Here is a 15,980-nt window from a genome sequence, read left to right as displayed (position 1 = left end):
CAAAGAGCTTCCTAGGGTTAGAGGCAGATGCTTGGAATTTAGAGTGGTAGAAAGTGGCCTTAGCAGCAGAAACAGATGAAGAAAATGTAGAGAGGAGGGAGTGAAAAGATGCCAGGTCGGCAGGGAGTCTAGTTTTCTTCCATTTCCGCTCAGCTGCCCGGAGCTCTGTTCTGTGAGCTCGCAATGAGTCATCAAGCCACGGAGCTGGAGGGGAGGACCGAGCCGGCCGGGAGGATAGGGGACACAGAGAGTCAAAGGATGCAGAAAGGGAGGAGAGGAGGGTTGAGGAGGCAGAATCAGGAGATTGGAGGGAGAAGGATTGAGCAGAGGGAAGAGATGATAGGATGGAAGAGGAGAGAGTAGTGGGAGAGAGAGAGCGAAGGTTGCGGCGGCGCATTACCATCTGTGTAGGGGCAGAGTGAGTAGTGTTGGAGGAGAGCGAGAGAGAAAAGGATACAAAGTAGTGGTCGGAGACATGGAGGGGAGTTGCAGTGAGATTAGTAGAAGAGCAGCATCTAGTAAAGATGAGGTCAAGCGTATTGCCTGCCTTGTGAGTAGGGGGGGATGGTGAGAGGGTGAGGTCAAAAGAGGAGAGGAGTGGAAAGAATGGGGCAGAGAGAAATTAGTCAAATGTAGACGTAGGGAGGTTGAAATCCCCCAAAACTGTGAGGGGTGAGCCATCCTCAGGAAAGGAGCTTATCAAGGGGTCAAGCTCATTGATGAACTCTCCAAGGGAACCTGGAGGGCGATAGATGACAAGGATATTAAGCTTAAATGGGCTAGTGACGGTGACAGCATGGAATTCAAATGAGGAGATAGACAGATGGGTTAGGGGAAAAATTGAGAATGTCCACTTGGGAGAGATGAGGATTCCTGTGCCACCACCCCTCTGACAAGATGCTCTCGGGTATACGAGAACACATGGTCAGACGAGGAGAGAGCAGTAGGAGTAGCAGTGTTTTCAGTGGTAATCCATGTTTCCGTCAGCGCCAGGAAGTCGAGGGACTGGAGGGTAGCATAGGCTGAGATGAAGTCAGCCTTGTTGGCAGCAGAACGGCAGTTCCAGAGGCTGCCTGAGACCTGGAACTCCAGGTGTGTGGTGCGTGCAGGGACCACCAGGTTAGAGAGGCAGCAGCCACGCGGTGTGAGGCGTTTGTGTAGCCTGTGCGGAGAGGAGAGAACAGGGATAGGCAGAGGCATAGTTGACAGGCTGTAGCAAATGACTACAATAATGCAGAGGAGATCGGAATGAAATGAACTAAACATCAGGGAAAGGAGAGAGCGGGGCCTCCCTCACCACAACTCCCAAATATAACTCTCCAAACTTCCACCTCAGAGACTATAATTGTTTCACTGAAACACCCGAATAAAACTCTCCCAACTTCCACTTTAGAAATTAGAATTGTTGTAAACTACAGCGGTTCAATGTTTTAAGGAATAGACTCAACTTACTTTTTTCAGCTAGCTAACTATGACGCCATAGCTAACTAGCATGCTAGCATCCAATAACACACGGTTTAGCACCAATACTTGGTTACAACAAACTACCAATAGTGTGTTAACACACTAAACAGATAATTCGTGTCCGTGTCTAGTTCCTTTCATAACGCAGCAATAATTAAACGTTGGCTAGCTAGCACAAAGATATTGTATTTAGCTGCTACAGTACTGCTAGATGGTAGTGTTGGCTAGCTAGCAATGGCTGCTGTGTTGACTTTGTTTGAAAAACGGCGTCGCTGCGAACGAATGTAGCTGGCTAAAATTATATTGTATTTAGTTGCTATAGTACTGCTAGCTGGTAGCATTGGCTAGCTAGCAATGGCTGCGGTGATGACTTTGTTTGAAAAACGGCGTCGCTGTGAACGAATGTAGCTGGCTAAAAGGATATTGTATTTAGTTGCTACAGTACTGCTAGCTGGTAGCTGGTAGTGTTGGCTAGCTAGCAATGGCTGCGGTGTTGACTTTGTTTGAAAAATGGCGTCGCTGCGAACGAATGTAGCTGGCTAGCTAACCTCGATAGTTACTCTATACTACACCTTTATCTTTGATACAAATACAACTATGTAGCTAGCCAACATTACACTAATCAAATCGTTCCATTGTAATGTAATGTGTCGTATTACCTGCGGAGCGAAGTACAGCATGACTACTCACCTCGCCTGCCGGACACAACTGACATCGTGACAGAAACACGCACCACTATGGAGTCAGCAGGAACGACTGGATCTACCGAGACGATGGAGGAACGAGTCCAACGTCAAGGGACGATACTCCAGAATCTCTGTGCTACGATGGAACGAGTGTTCCAGATGATGGAGCGAATTGAGAGAGGTGGTATCCCTTCACCATGTCCTACCACACCACCACCTGCTACACTGGCTACCGAGGGCATACGACGTTACACCTGCCGGGTGCCAGGGATTTCTCCTCCAGGTAGAGCTCTACCTGGCCACCATTCACCCGGCGCCCTCGGGATACGAGAGCGTGTCCACCCTCATCTCCTGTCTATCGGGGAAGGTGCTTGAGTGGGCAAACGCCGAGTGTGGGAATATAGACTCGAGAACTGTCCGCTACGAGGATTTCACCCGCCCCTTCCGGGCAATATTCGATCATCCACTTGAGGGGAGAGCGGCGGGAGAACGTCTGGTCCACCTACGACAGGAGATGAGGAGCGTGCAGGATTTTGCGCTGGAGTTTAAGACTTTAGCAGCCAGCGCGGGATGAAATGAGCGGGCCCTTATCGACCACTATCGTTGCAGCTTAGGGGAGGACGTCCGTCGGGAGCTGGCCTGCAGGGACACCAATTTCAACCTGGACCAACTGGTGGACATGTCCATCAGGTTGGATGACCTGTTGGCAGCCCGCGGACGTTCTGATGGGAGTCTGTCCATTCCATCCCCCAGCACCTCCGAGCATACCCCCATGGAGCTCGGAGGTGCTGCAGGTAGGGAGACTGGGAGAGAGACTGTCCCCTGCACCAAGTGTGGCCGCAGAGGACACACTGCTGGTCGGTGCAGGGGAGGGTTCTCAGGAGGTCGAGGTAGCAGGCAGAGCACTGGTCGACCGTCTCAGGTGAGTAGGCACCCGACTAACCCTGAGTTCCCTGTTGCTAATATGTGTATCGACATTATGTTTCCACAATTTTCTCCCCATTCCCAGCATAAGGCGCTAGTAGATTCAGGCGCGGCTGTGAATTTTATTGATCGCCAGTAAGCACGTAGCCTAGGGATTCCCACAGTGTCTGTTGATAAACCTTTCCCTGTTCACGCATTAGATAGTCGCCCGTTAGGGTCGGGCATAATCAGGGAGGTCACCGCTCCACTGCTAATGATGACGCAGGGGGGTCATGAGGAGAGGATTAGCCTCTATCTGATTGATTCTCCTGCGCATCCTGTGGTGTTGGGACTTCCCTGGTTAGCCATTCATGACCCCACGATTTCATGGCAACAGAGGGCTCTCAAGGGATGGTCCAGTCAGTGTTTAGGGAGGTGTTTAGGAGTTTCCTTGGGGGCAACTTCGGTGGAAAGTCCAAACCAGGTTTCCACCATGCACATTCCATTCGAGTATGCCGATTTGGCTATCGTCTTCAGTCAAAAGAGGGCGACTAAATTACCACCCCATCGTCCGGGGGATTGTGCGATAAATCTCCAGGTAGGAGCTGCACTTCCCCGGAGTCACGTGTATCCTTTGTCAATCACCCTCGATCTGGGGCTCCATGCAAGATCTCACCTCGTGGGGCATCAATGATCATGAGGAAGGTGAGGGATCAGCCCAGAACTACACGGCAGGACCTGGTCAATGACCTGAAGAGAGCTGGGACCACAGTCTCAAAGAAAACCATTAGTAACACACTACGCTGTCATGGATTAAAATCCTGCAGCGCACGCAAGGTCCCCCTGCTCAAGCCAACGCATGTCCAGGCCCGTCTGAAGTTTGCCAATGACCATCTGGATGATCCAGAGGAGGAATGGGAGAAGGTCATGTGGTCTGATGAGACAAAAATAGAGCTTTTTGGTCTAAACTCCACTCGCCGTGTTTGGAGGAAGAAGAAGGATGAGTACAACCCCAAGAACACCATCCCAACCGTGAAGCATGGAGGTGGAAACATCATTCTTTGGGGATGCTTTTCTGCAAAGGGGACAGGACGACTGCACCGTATTGAGGGGAGGATGGATGGGGCCATGTATCGCGAGATCTTGGCCAACAACCTCCTTCCCTCAGTAAGAGCATTGAAGATGGGTCGTGGCTGGGTCTTCCAGCATGACAACGACCCGAAACACATCCAGGGTAACTAAGGAGTGGCTCCGTAAGAAGCATCTCAGGGTCCTGGAGTGGCCTAGCCAGTCTCCAGACCTGAACCCAATAGAACATCTTTGGAGGGAGCTGAAAGTCCGTATTGCCCAGCGACAGTCCCAAAACCTGAAGGATCTGGAGAAGGTCTGTATGGAGGAGTGGGCCAAAATCCCTGCTGCAGTGTGTGCAAACCTGGTCAAGACCTACAGGAAACGTATGATCTCTGTAATTGCAAACAAAGATTTCTGTACCAAATATTAAGTTCTGCTTTTCTGATGTATCAAATACTTATGTCATGCAATAAAATGCAAATTAATTACTTAAAAATCATACAATGTGAATTTCTGGATTTATGTTTTAGATTCCGTCTCTCACAGTTGAAGTGTACCTATGATAAAAATTACAGACCTCTACATGCTTTGTAAGTAGGAAAACCTGCAAAATCGGCAGTGTATCAAATACTTGTTCTCCCCACTGTATATGGAACATACACGCTTTCTATTATTACATAAGAAGACATTTATAGTTACAGTAACCTCAAAATGTGGCCATGGATGTGTTACTCATTTTAAGGTTGAATAAATAATGTTACATTAGTTTGTAAGATAGTCTAAACTTTTGCTATTTACTGTATTACAAAGGTAATATTAAATTGTGTTTGGTTGACAACGCAACCAAATATCAACATTTAAAAGAGATGTATCTAATGCTTGGATAGTTTCATCTGATCCGCTGGCGTAATCTTATTCTTTAACTTTTATTTTTGGTTTAGTTGAAGATGTGAATCCAACATATCATTTGTTAACTTGTCGACAAGTTAATAGGCTATTTACTGTATTGCAAAGTGATATTGAATTTTGTTTGGTTGTCAATGCAACCAGATATCAACATTTGAATATGTATATTTTGTGCCACTGACTTAGTCTGGCTTTAATTCCAGTTTGTCTACAAATTAATAATTGATATGTTGGATTCACATCTCCATCTCAACCAAAAATCTAAGTTAAGGAATAGGACTAAATCAAATCAAACATTATTGAATCCTATTTTTTTCTTTTTTGGGGGGTTGAGATGAAGACGTGAATACAACATCCAGCACTAACTTCAAATAGAAATCTACCAAAGCTTGAAACCCTAGGCCTATATGTATTGTCTATTTTTTGTTGAATTTAAAACAATAGCTGTTGATGACTTCGCAAATGCTATATAGGCCTTAATAGTATCATTTATGATTTATGACATAAAGTATGGTTACATTTACTTTGCTCTGTTAAACCTACCCTTTGGAATGACTTCGATAGCAACATTGAATCTATTTAGTTATTAAGATATCTACAGTGGGGGAAAAAAGTATTTAGTCAGCCACCAATTGTGCAAGTTCTCCCACTTAAAAAGATGAGAGAGGCCTGTAATTTTCATCATAGGTACACGTCAACTATGACAGACAAAATGAGAAAAAAATTCCAGAAAATCACATAGTAGGATTTTTTATGAATTTATTTGCAAATTATGGTGGAAAATAAGTATTTGGTCAATAACAAAAGTTTCTCAATACTTTGTTATATACCCTTTGTTGGCAATGACACGGGTCAAACGTTTTCTGTAAGTCTTCACAAGGTTTTCACACACTGTTGCTGGTATTTTGGCCCATTCCTCCATGCAGATCTCCTCTAGAGCAGTGATGTTTTGAGGCTGTCGCTGGGCAACACGGACTTTCAACTCCCTCCAAAGATTTTCTATGGGGTTGAGATCTGGAGACTGGCTAGGCCACTCCAGGACCTTGAAATAATTCTTACGAAGCCACTCCTTCGTTGCCCGGGCGGTGTGTTTGGGATCATTGTCATGCTGAAAGACCCAGCCACGTTTCATCTTCAATGCCCTTGCTGATGGAAGGAGGTTTTCACTCCAAATTACACGATACATGGCCCCATTCATTCTTTCCTTTACACGGATCAGTCGTCCTGGTCCCTTTGCAGAAAAACAGCCCCAAAGCATGATGTTTCCACCCCCATGCTTCACAGTAGGGATGGTGTTCTTTGGATGCAACTCAGCATTCTTTGTCCTCCAAACAAGACGAGTTGAGTTTTTACCAAAAAGTTATATTTTGGTTTCATCTGACCATATGACATTCTCCCAATCCTCTTCTGGATCATCCAAATGCACTCTAGCAAACTTCAGATGGGCCTGGACATGTACTGACTTAAGCAGGGGGACACGTCTGGCACTGCAGGATTTGAGTCCCTGGCGGCGTAGTGTGTTACTGATGGTAGGCTTTGTTACTTTGGTCCCAGCTCTCTGCAGGTCATCCACTAGGTCCCCCTGTGTGGTTCTGGGATTTTTGCTCACCGTTCTTGTGATCATTTTGACCCCACGGGGTGAGATTTTGCGTGGAGCCCCAGATCGAGGGAGATTATCAGTGGTCTTGTATGTCTTTCATTTCCTAATAATTGCTCCCACAGTTGATTTCTTCAAACCAAGCTGCTTACCTATTGCAGATTCAGTCTTCCCAGCCTGGTGCAGGTCTACAATTTTGTTTCTGGTGTCCTTTGACAGCTTTTTGGTCTTGGCCATAGTGGAGTTTGGAGTGTGACTGTTTGAGGTTGTGGACAGGTGTCTTTTATACTGATAACAAGTTCAAACAGGTGCCATTAATACAGGTAACGAGTGGAGGACAGAGGAGCCTCTTAAAGAAGAAGTTACAGGTCTGTGAGAGCCAGAAATCTTGCTTGTTTGTAGGTGACCAAATACTTATTTTCCACCATAATTTGCAAATAAATTCATTAAAAATCCTACAATGTGATTTTCTGGATTTTTTTTCTCTCAATTTGTCAATCATAGTTGACGTGTACCTATGATGAAAATTACAGGCCTCTCTCATCTTTTTAAGTGGGAGAACTTGCACAATTGGTGGCTGACTAAATACTTTTTTCCCCACTGTAGACATACATACATATAAATACATATACATACATATATATACAGTCGTGGTCAAAAGTTTTGAGAATGACACAAGTATTGGTCTTCACAAAGTTTGCTGCTTCAGTGTTTTTAGATATTTTTGTCAGATGTTACTATGGTATACTGAAGTATAATTACAAGCATTCCATAAGTGTCAAAGGCTTTTATTGACAATTACATTAAATTTATGCAAAGAGTCAATATTTGCAGTGTTGACCCTTCTTTTTCAAGACCTCTGCAATCTGCCCTGGCATGCTGTTAATTAACTTCTGGGCCACATCCTGAATAATGGCTGCCCATTCTTCCATAATCAATGCTTAGAGTTTGTCAGAATTCGTGGGGTTTTGTTTGTCCACCCGCCTCTTGAGGATTGACCACAAGTTCTCAATGGGATTAAGGTCTGGGGAGTTTCCTGGCCATGGACCCAAAATGTTGATGTTTTGTTCCCCGAGCCACTTAGTTATCACTTTTGCCTTATGGCAAGGTGCTCCATCATGCTGGAAATGGCATTGGTCGTCACCAAACTATTCTTGGATGGTTGGGAGAAATTGCTCTCGGAGGATGTGTTGGTACCATTCGTTATTCATGGCTGTGTTCTTAGGCAAAATTGTGAGTGAGCCCACACATGAATGGTCTCTGGATGCTTTACTGTTGGCATGACACAGGACTGATGGTAGCGCTCACCTTGTCTTCTCCGGACAAGGTGTTTTCCGGATGCCCCAAACAATCGGAAAGGGGATTCATCAGAGAAAATGACTTTACCCCAGTCCTTAGCAGTCCAATCCCTGTACCTTTTGCAGAATATCAGTCTGTCCCTGATGTTTTTCCTGGAGAGAAGTGGCTTCCTCGCTGCCCTTCTTGACACCAGGCCATCCTCCAAAAGTCTTAGCCTCACTGTGCGTGCAGATGCACTCACACCTGCCTGCTGCCATTCCTGAGCAAGCTCTGCACTAGTGGTGCCCCGATCCCGCAGCTGAATCAACTTTAGGAGACGTTCTGGCGCTTTCTGGTCTTTCTTGGTTGCCCTGAAGCCTTCTTCACAACAATTGAACCTCTCTCCTTGAAGTTCTTGATGATCCGATAAATGGTTGATTTAGGTGCAATCTTACTAGCAGCAATATCCTTGCCTGTGATGCCCTTTTTGTGCAAAGCAATGATGACGGCACGTGTTTCCTTGCACGTAACCATGGTTAAAAGAGGATGAACAGTGATTTCAAGCACCACCCTCCTTTTTAAGCTTCCAGTCTGTTATTCTAACTCAATCAGCATGACAGAGTGATCTCCAGCCTTGTCCTCGTCAACACTCTCACCTGTGTTAACGAGAGAATCACTGACATGATGTCAGCTGGTCCTTTTGTGGCAGGGCTGAAATGCAGTGGAATTTTTTTGGGGGGGATTAAGTTCATTTTCATGGCAAAGAGGGACTTTGCAATTAATTGCAATTCATCTGATCACTCTTCATGACATTCTGGAGTATATGCAAATTGCCATCATCAAAACTGAGGCAGCAGACTTTGTGAAAATTTGTATTTGTGTCATTCTCAAAAAGTTCCTTACTTTTTCCGCCTTCCACTTTCCTCTTCCATTTTTGCGGTAATGCTGCAATTATTTGGTTGTAATTTTGGGTAGAGCAGACATTTCCATATGTTTTTGTTACCTGAATGTGCAAATATGAGGCTGTGGAGGGATTCAAGTTGTGGATTTAAAAGAAAACACGAATCATCAGCGTACAATGACACCGTTGTTTTTAAGCCATGGATTTCTAATCCCTTGATATTATTGTTGGATCTGATTTCAATAGCTAACATTTCAATGGCCATAATAAATATATATGCCGATAGTGGACAACCTTGTTTTACTCCTCTTGACAGTTTAAAACTTTCTGAGAAATAGCCATTATTTACTATTTTACACCTAGGGTTACTATACTATACATGATTTTAACCCATTTTATAAGAGAGTCTACAAAATTGAAATGCCCCAGGCATTTATATATAAACTCCAGTCGTACTTTATCAAATACCTTTTCAAAGTCTGCAATGAATAGCAGGCCTGGTTTCCCAGATTTTTTATAGTGTTCTATTGTTTCCAGTACCTGCCTTATATTATCTCCAATGTATCGTCCATGTAAAAAAAAACCTGTCTGATTAGAATGAATAATGTCCTACAATACCTTTTTTATTCTATGCGCTATACATTTTGCTGGAATTTTTGCATCACAACACTGAAGTGTAAGGGGCCTCCAATTGTTTTAATGGACTGGATCTTTATATTTCCCACTTGTATCCTGTTTCAGTAATAATGAAATCAGACCTTCTTCTTGAGTATCTGATAATCTACCATTTACATAGGAGTGGTTAAAACATGCTAATAACGGTCCTCTGAGTATATCCAAAAAAATGTGGTATACCTCGACTAGTATGCCATCCAACCCTGGAGTTTTCCCGGACTTAAAGTATTTAATTGCATCCAGAAGTTCCTCCTCTGTAATTTCACCTCCACATGAGTCTTTCTGTATGGCTGTTCATTTTACATTATCAATAGAAAACAAATCCCTACAATTAGCTTCAGTTAGAGGAGATGGAGGTGACTGAAATGAAAACATCTGCTTAAAGTACTTTGCTTCCTCCTTCAAAATATAATTTGGTGAATCATGGGTGACTCCGTCATTTGTAACCAGTTTCAGTAAATAATTTTTGGTAGCATTTCTATGTTGAAGATTTAAAAAGAATTTGGTGCATTTTCCCCCATATTTTATCCAGTTTGCTTTATTTTTTAGAACATATTACACTTCATCTTTCTTGAATAAGTTTCTCCATTTATTTTTGTTTTTCCTCTAATTTATTCTGAGCCTCTATGTTACAGTTTTTATTGCTATCTATCTGTTCTGTTAGACCAGTCAGTATCTGGTGTGACCACCATTTGCCTCATGCAGCGCAACATATGTCCTTCGCATAGAGTTGATCAGGCTGTTGATTTTGGCCTGTGGAATGTTGTCCCACTCCTCTTCAATGGCTGAGTGAAATTGCTGGATATTGGCGGGAACTGGAACACGCTGTCGTACACGTTGATCCAGAGCATCCCAAACATGCTCAATGGGTGACAGGTCTGGTGAGTGTGCAGGCCATGGAAAAACTGGAACATTTTCAGCTTCCAGGAATTGTGTACAGATCCTTTTGACATGGGGCTGTGCATTATCATTCTGAAACATGAGTGATGGCGGCGGATAAATGGCACGACAATGGGCCTCAGGATCTCGTCACGGTATCTCTGTGCAGAGCACACTTCTCAAGCATGCCAGTGGCCGTCGAAGGTGAGCATTTGCTCACTGAAGTCAGTTACGATGCCGAACTGCAGTCAGGTGAAGACCCTGGTGAGGACGATTAGCACGCAGATGAGCTTCCCTGAGACGGTTTCTGACAGTTTGTTCAGAAATTATTTGGTTGCGCAAACCCACAGATTCATCAGCTGTCCGGGTGGCTGGTCTCAGACGATCTCGCAGGTGAAGAATCTGGATGTGGAGGTCCTGGGTTGGTGTGGTTACACGTGGTCTGCGGTTGTGAGGCCGGTTGGACGTACTGCCAAATTCTCTAAAACAATTTTGGAGTCGACTTATGGTAGAAAAATCAACATTAAATTATCTGGCAACAGCTCTGGTGGACATTCCTGCAGTCAGCATGCCAATTGCAAGCTCCCTCAAAACTTGAGACATCGGTGGCATTGTGTTGTTTGACAAAACTGCACATTTTAGAGTGGCCTTTTGTTGTCCCCAGCGCAAGGTGCACCTGTGTAATGATTATAATGATCATGCTGTTTAATCAGCTTCTTGATATGCCACACCTGTCAGGTGGATGGATTATCTTGGCAAAGGAGAAATGCTCACAAACAGGGATGTAAACAAATTCGAGAGAAATAAGCTTTTTGTGTGTAAGGACATTTTTAGGGATCTTTTATTTCAGCTCATGAAACATGGGACCAACACTTTACATGTTGCGTTTATATTTTTGTTCAGTATACTTTATGAGCTTTATTCTCTCACTGAAAATAATAATAAGGAAATAGTTGCCATGATCATGACTGGGAACCAGCCTCAAGGGTAACACAGACTCTCCCTGCTCAAAACAACATAATCTACATCACATGTGTTTCTGTGCTCTAGGGTCAGACAGCTTACAGCAACATGTAGCCTACTTGCATCCTACTGGTATCTGTTTAGTTTCCTAGTGAAAACACAAAAGTCTCCTTTGGGACCACGTTTCTGAAATGGCAACTTAAATATAAGATACTGACATACATGTGGTTCCCCATAAAATGTTTTATAGATGGGACCGTCATATTTGCCGGGAAAATGACATGCTGGTATTAATATAGATGCAGCCAGTCAGTGTAAAGACCCATGTCTTCAAAAGTGGGACAACAGAAAATGAACTTCAAGTGCTGTTATTGCTTATTCATCAATTATTGTTAGTCAATGGACACCTTTTTAATTTTACTTTTACTTTGCATCACTTATTCAGGGCTTAACGGAGTGCTGCCAATGCCCTATAACCCTCAAACTCAACTCTGGACCTCGAAGCCAGTTCCACTGAATTTTTTCAGTGTTCCCTTCTAATCTGGCACACATTTAGACCTCGGACACCAGGTGTGTGCAATTATTATCAGGTATAACAGAAACCGAGCACGCTCTGGACCCTCTAAAGGGGTGAAACTGCATCACAGTGGAGAGGTCGTGTGCAACAAACCTGTACAATGAAACTGTAGTATAGTCAATCACCCAGTAGACGGCAGTGGAGAGATACAGATGAATAAAGTCTAGATAGTGAGAGGAAAATGTATGCCTGTGTCTGTAAAAACATTGCTAGCCTCCCAACTTCTTGCTTGTCCTTCAGGAAGACAAAACCAGACAGTGGACCGTAACTGATTACCAAAAGCCATTTCATTAACTCTCTCCTCAACCAAAATTGTTTTTTAATTCAAAAACTTAACTTGCTCTTTCTCAATGTGTCAATTTGTGATTCCACGCACCCTATCTCTTTGCCAAAAGGTCCAAGATCCCTTGCTCTGACCTTCTTCTCCAATGCGTTTTGAGGAGGCGAGGAGAGAGAATGTGAGGAATTGAGGAAAGATACATTAAGACCCACTGCTTCATGGCAGGGAAGTATGCGGAACCTGCAGCTCCCAGGTCATTCCGTCAGAATTATTATTTTTTATGTATTTTTATTTTTATCATGCTGCGTTTGGGAGCGGGCGGTCAAACAGACGACTTTGGGATGAACACATTTTTGTTGTCCTGCAGATTATTTGGAAACATCTTTCTGATTTGTATGCGTTAGTCTACCTATTGTATTAAAAGCACATCTTTGTCGTATTATTCACACACTCTCAGAATTCTCTTCTTCAAGTTAAGTAGCCTACCACTCCTCTTCTAGTTGGGTTTGCGAGATCAGGTGCGCTATGTAGCCTATATGTGTGGTCTCAATGAAATAGAGTAGGCTGCCTACGCATGGGCAGAGAATCACCTGGCAGTTATCTTTCCAAGGACATTTTATTAAATATGATTAGACCAGTGGTGTAATGGAGGGTATACGCAGGTATATGCCCTAGGCCTATAGCCTGCCCACCTATTTTCCTGTGGGCATTGCTTATACTCACTTCTTAATCCCCACTGATACATACCAAAGTAGTGTAGTGGAGGTACAGGATTTTGGCTATAGGCTAGTTTCAAGTAAGGTAAGACATGCCTCATAACATGAAGTAAAATGTCCAGGTTTCAAACAATTAAGGAATAGAAAAAATATAGAGATGCTAATGATGGGCCTAACCCATCTTCTGGTAGATGGAAAGGGTTTCCAACAAACCTTCTCTATTAAATGTTAAATACAGTAGCTACAAACTAGCCTACGCCTACCCGTCAGAATGATAACATGATTATTTGCATCAATACAGTTGCCATTTCCTTTGCAAACACCAACTCATGTGCTACAGAGGGTCTGAATACTTATGTAAATAAGGTATTTCATATATGTATTTTTTGGGAAAGAATTTCTAAAAACCTGTTTTTGCTTTGTCATTATGGGGTATTGTGTGTAGATTGATGAGAAAAAAAATCAATTTAATCAATTTTAGAATAATGCTGTAACGTAACAAAATGTGGAAAAGGTGAAGGGGTCTGAATACTTTCCGAATGTACTGTAGCCCTGGACACCACACCTCATTCTGTTCATTGAGGGCTTGATGATTAGTTGACAAGTTGAATCAGGTGTGATTGTCCAGGGTTACAATACAAATGTGAACTGTTGGGGGTACTTGGGGACCAAAGTTGGGAAACACTGATTTAGAACATACAATTTTGTTGTTTTTCTGTTAAAAAAGTGTGGCTTTGAGAGTGAAAAGCTGAAAAAATTTGGGAAAATCTTTTTTTTTTTAATGTATCTGTTTCAATGGTAGGCCTACTATTAGCCTTGGGTTGGCCTGACTGTGAAAGACCAATATGGGATTTGTCACTTTAGATAATTCAGAGTGTACATCACTGTTTCTCATAGAATTTTTCACACAGGGCGCTTTTCCTTTGTCGGAAGTTTGGAAATATTTTGGAAAAATTGGAGTATATCCACTTCTCCAGGCATCAATACACCACTGGATTGGACTATAGTTTAATACAGTGTCTGTAAATAAATATTGATAATGGAAAGAAGAGGAGGGTGCTCAACCAACATGATTCGAGGTGCAACAAATATATAATCATTGAAAAGTAAAAGGTGCCTTTTCATTTTCATTCAATATTGATTACCCATTTATTTGTCTCTGCCTGCAAATCATCCTCCTAAAAGGTAGGCTATATCCTATAAGCAAAACGTAGCTCAAAAGAAAGTGCAAGTGTCCTCTCTCATTATTCTTGTTGCTTCAAGTTCTGTAGCACACCCATCCACCCTAATCAACCACCCTACTTTCGTTTTTGCCGTAATTAACCATCTGTCATATGTAACCATACCAAACATAATATATCATACTAATTTGTATGTCTCGGATTTACAATTACTATGTTACGTCTAGTCTATGAGACCAGGCTGCTCAGCCGAAGTGTGAGATCAGGTCTCAATTAAATAGAGTCCGTAGCATGGGCGGAGAAGCACAGGGCAGTTATCTTTTCAAGAAATGTTTCTTCATAAATATTATTAGGCTATAGTTTACTACATTGCCTATAAATAAATATTGATCACCCATATCTGTCTCCGTCTGAAAATCGTCCCACTCCTAAAAGGTAGGCTATAAAACGTAGCTAAAGAGAAAATGTAAGTCTACAACTCCGCTCTCTTCAAACTGTGTCTAGCTAGCCTATTGGCTTATATAGTCCAGTAATACCAATAGCCTAATATAATGGGTCACGTGAGAATCTCTGGTAATTTAACCTGTTTCTTAGGTTATTTTTGTGCATTTTGATATTGCCTATAGGCCGAAATAAATGGCTGCGACCATGGCTGCCAAGTGAGCTGTGTCACATATGCCTAAAATAACATTGCGGGACTGCGGTTGGGTTCGGGACCAGTTCCTGCGGTAGCGGTTAGGAGGCGGTAGCGGTTAGGAGTCGGACAGAAAGCCAGTGCGTGTGGGTCGGTGGGGTATGAAAAGCTGCGGGTGCAGGTGGGGAGCGGGATGGATTAAAGGCTCTGCATGGTCAACCTGAAGTCTGAAGTGGCCATACATCATTTATTGCAATGCAGCCTCCACAGACATCAAGGCTTTCATACTTCTTGTGCTTAGCAGAGCAGGACAGCTATTGTGAAGTAAGTTTGTGTTTATACAGGAGGTACAGTCCCCACCTACTGTCAACCAATCATGTCAATGCAGAGCTATATGGAGCTATATGGTGCCCTCTGCATTGTTAAAGCTAATTTATGCTTGATCCGAAAATGTGTTCAGCGGCTCCATATGGTGGGTGTGATGCAATTGTGGAGCATCTGGAGGCATGCAGAGGCCAAGTTGAGCTTTTGTAACAATGCAGAGGGCTCCGTATAGCTCCGTATAGCTCCACATTGACATGATTGGTTGACGGTAGGTGGGGGCCGGAGGTCCTGTATAAACACAAACTGACTTCCTTGACAACAGCTCTGCTCAAGCTTTGCTCTGATCTGCAAGAAGTATGAATGCCCTGACTTCTGCAGAGGATTTATCACCGTAAATGCTGCACGGCCAATGCAGATGTCAGGTTGACCATGCAGAGCCTTTAATACAATTTGAGAGGCCCACAGGGATGTAGTATGGAGATTGATTTGGCCTCTGCATGACTCCAGAGGCTCCGCAACACATTTACATTTTAGTCATTTAGCAGACGCTCTTATCCAGAGCAACTTACAGGAGCAATTAGGGTTAAGTGCCTTGCTCAAGGGCACATCAACAGATTTTTCACCTAGTCAGCTCGGGGATTAGAACCAGCAACCTTTCGGTTACTGGCACAACGCTCTTAACCACTAAGCTACCTGCCACCCCAATTGTGTCATACCCTCCATACGAAGCCTCCGACCACATAAACGGATCAAGCATAAATTGGCTTTTAATTTATCATGCACAGACCTCTACAAGGAAGCACATGCAAGTACATGCATATCCAGTGAGATCACTCCAGATTCAAGTCGAAATTCAATGTTTTTGAAGGTCCTCAGGTTAACAATTCAGGCATTCGTTCCGATTGGTTAAATTAAGGATAGGATGTGATAGGATTCAAACAGATA

At 43.4% G+C, this 15,980-nt stretch overlaps 1 pseudogene across 1 annotated transcript in view; it reads right to left on the bottom strand.

Moving 5' to 3' along the window:
• LOC311127408 (sphingosine 1-phosphate receptor 3-like) overlaps positions 1-2,179 on the bottom strand; it is a 38,775-nt pseudogene extending 36,596 nt beyond the window's left edge. The window contains exon 1 of the transcript in view: positions 2,155-2,179. The product of the transcript in view is annotated as a sphingosine 1-phosphate receptor 3-like (transcript). The remainder of the gene's footprint in view (positions 1-2,154) is intronic.
• Positions 2,180-15,980: the final 13,801 nt, after the last annotated feature.

This window comes from Coregonus lavaretus, assembly GCF_964263955.1.
Source record: "Coregonus lavaretus genome assembly, chromosome: 4".
In the NCBI taxonomy this organism is placed as follows: domain Eukaryota; kingdom Metazoa; phylum Chordata; class Actinopteri; order Salmoniformes; family Salmonidae; genus Coregonus; species Coregonus lavaretus.
The sequence above is the reverse complement of the archived record's forward strand: the minus strand, read 5'-3'. Positions and strand labels throughout refer to the sequence as shown.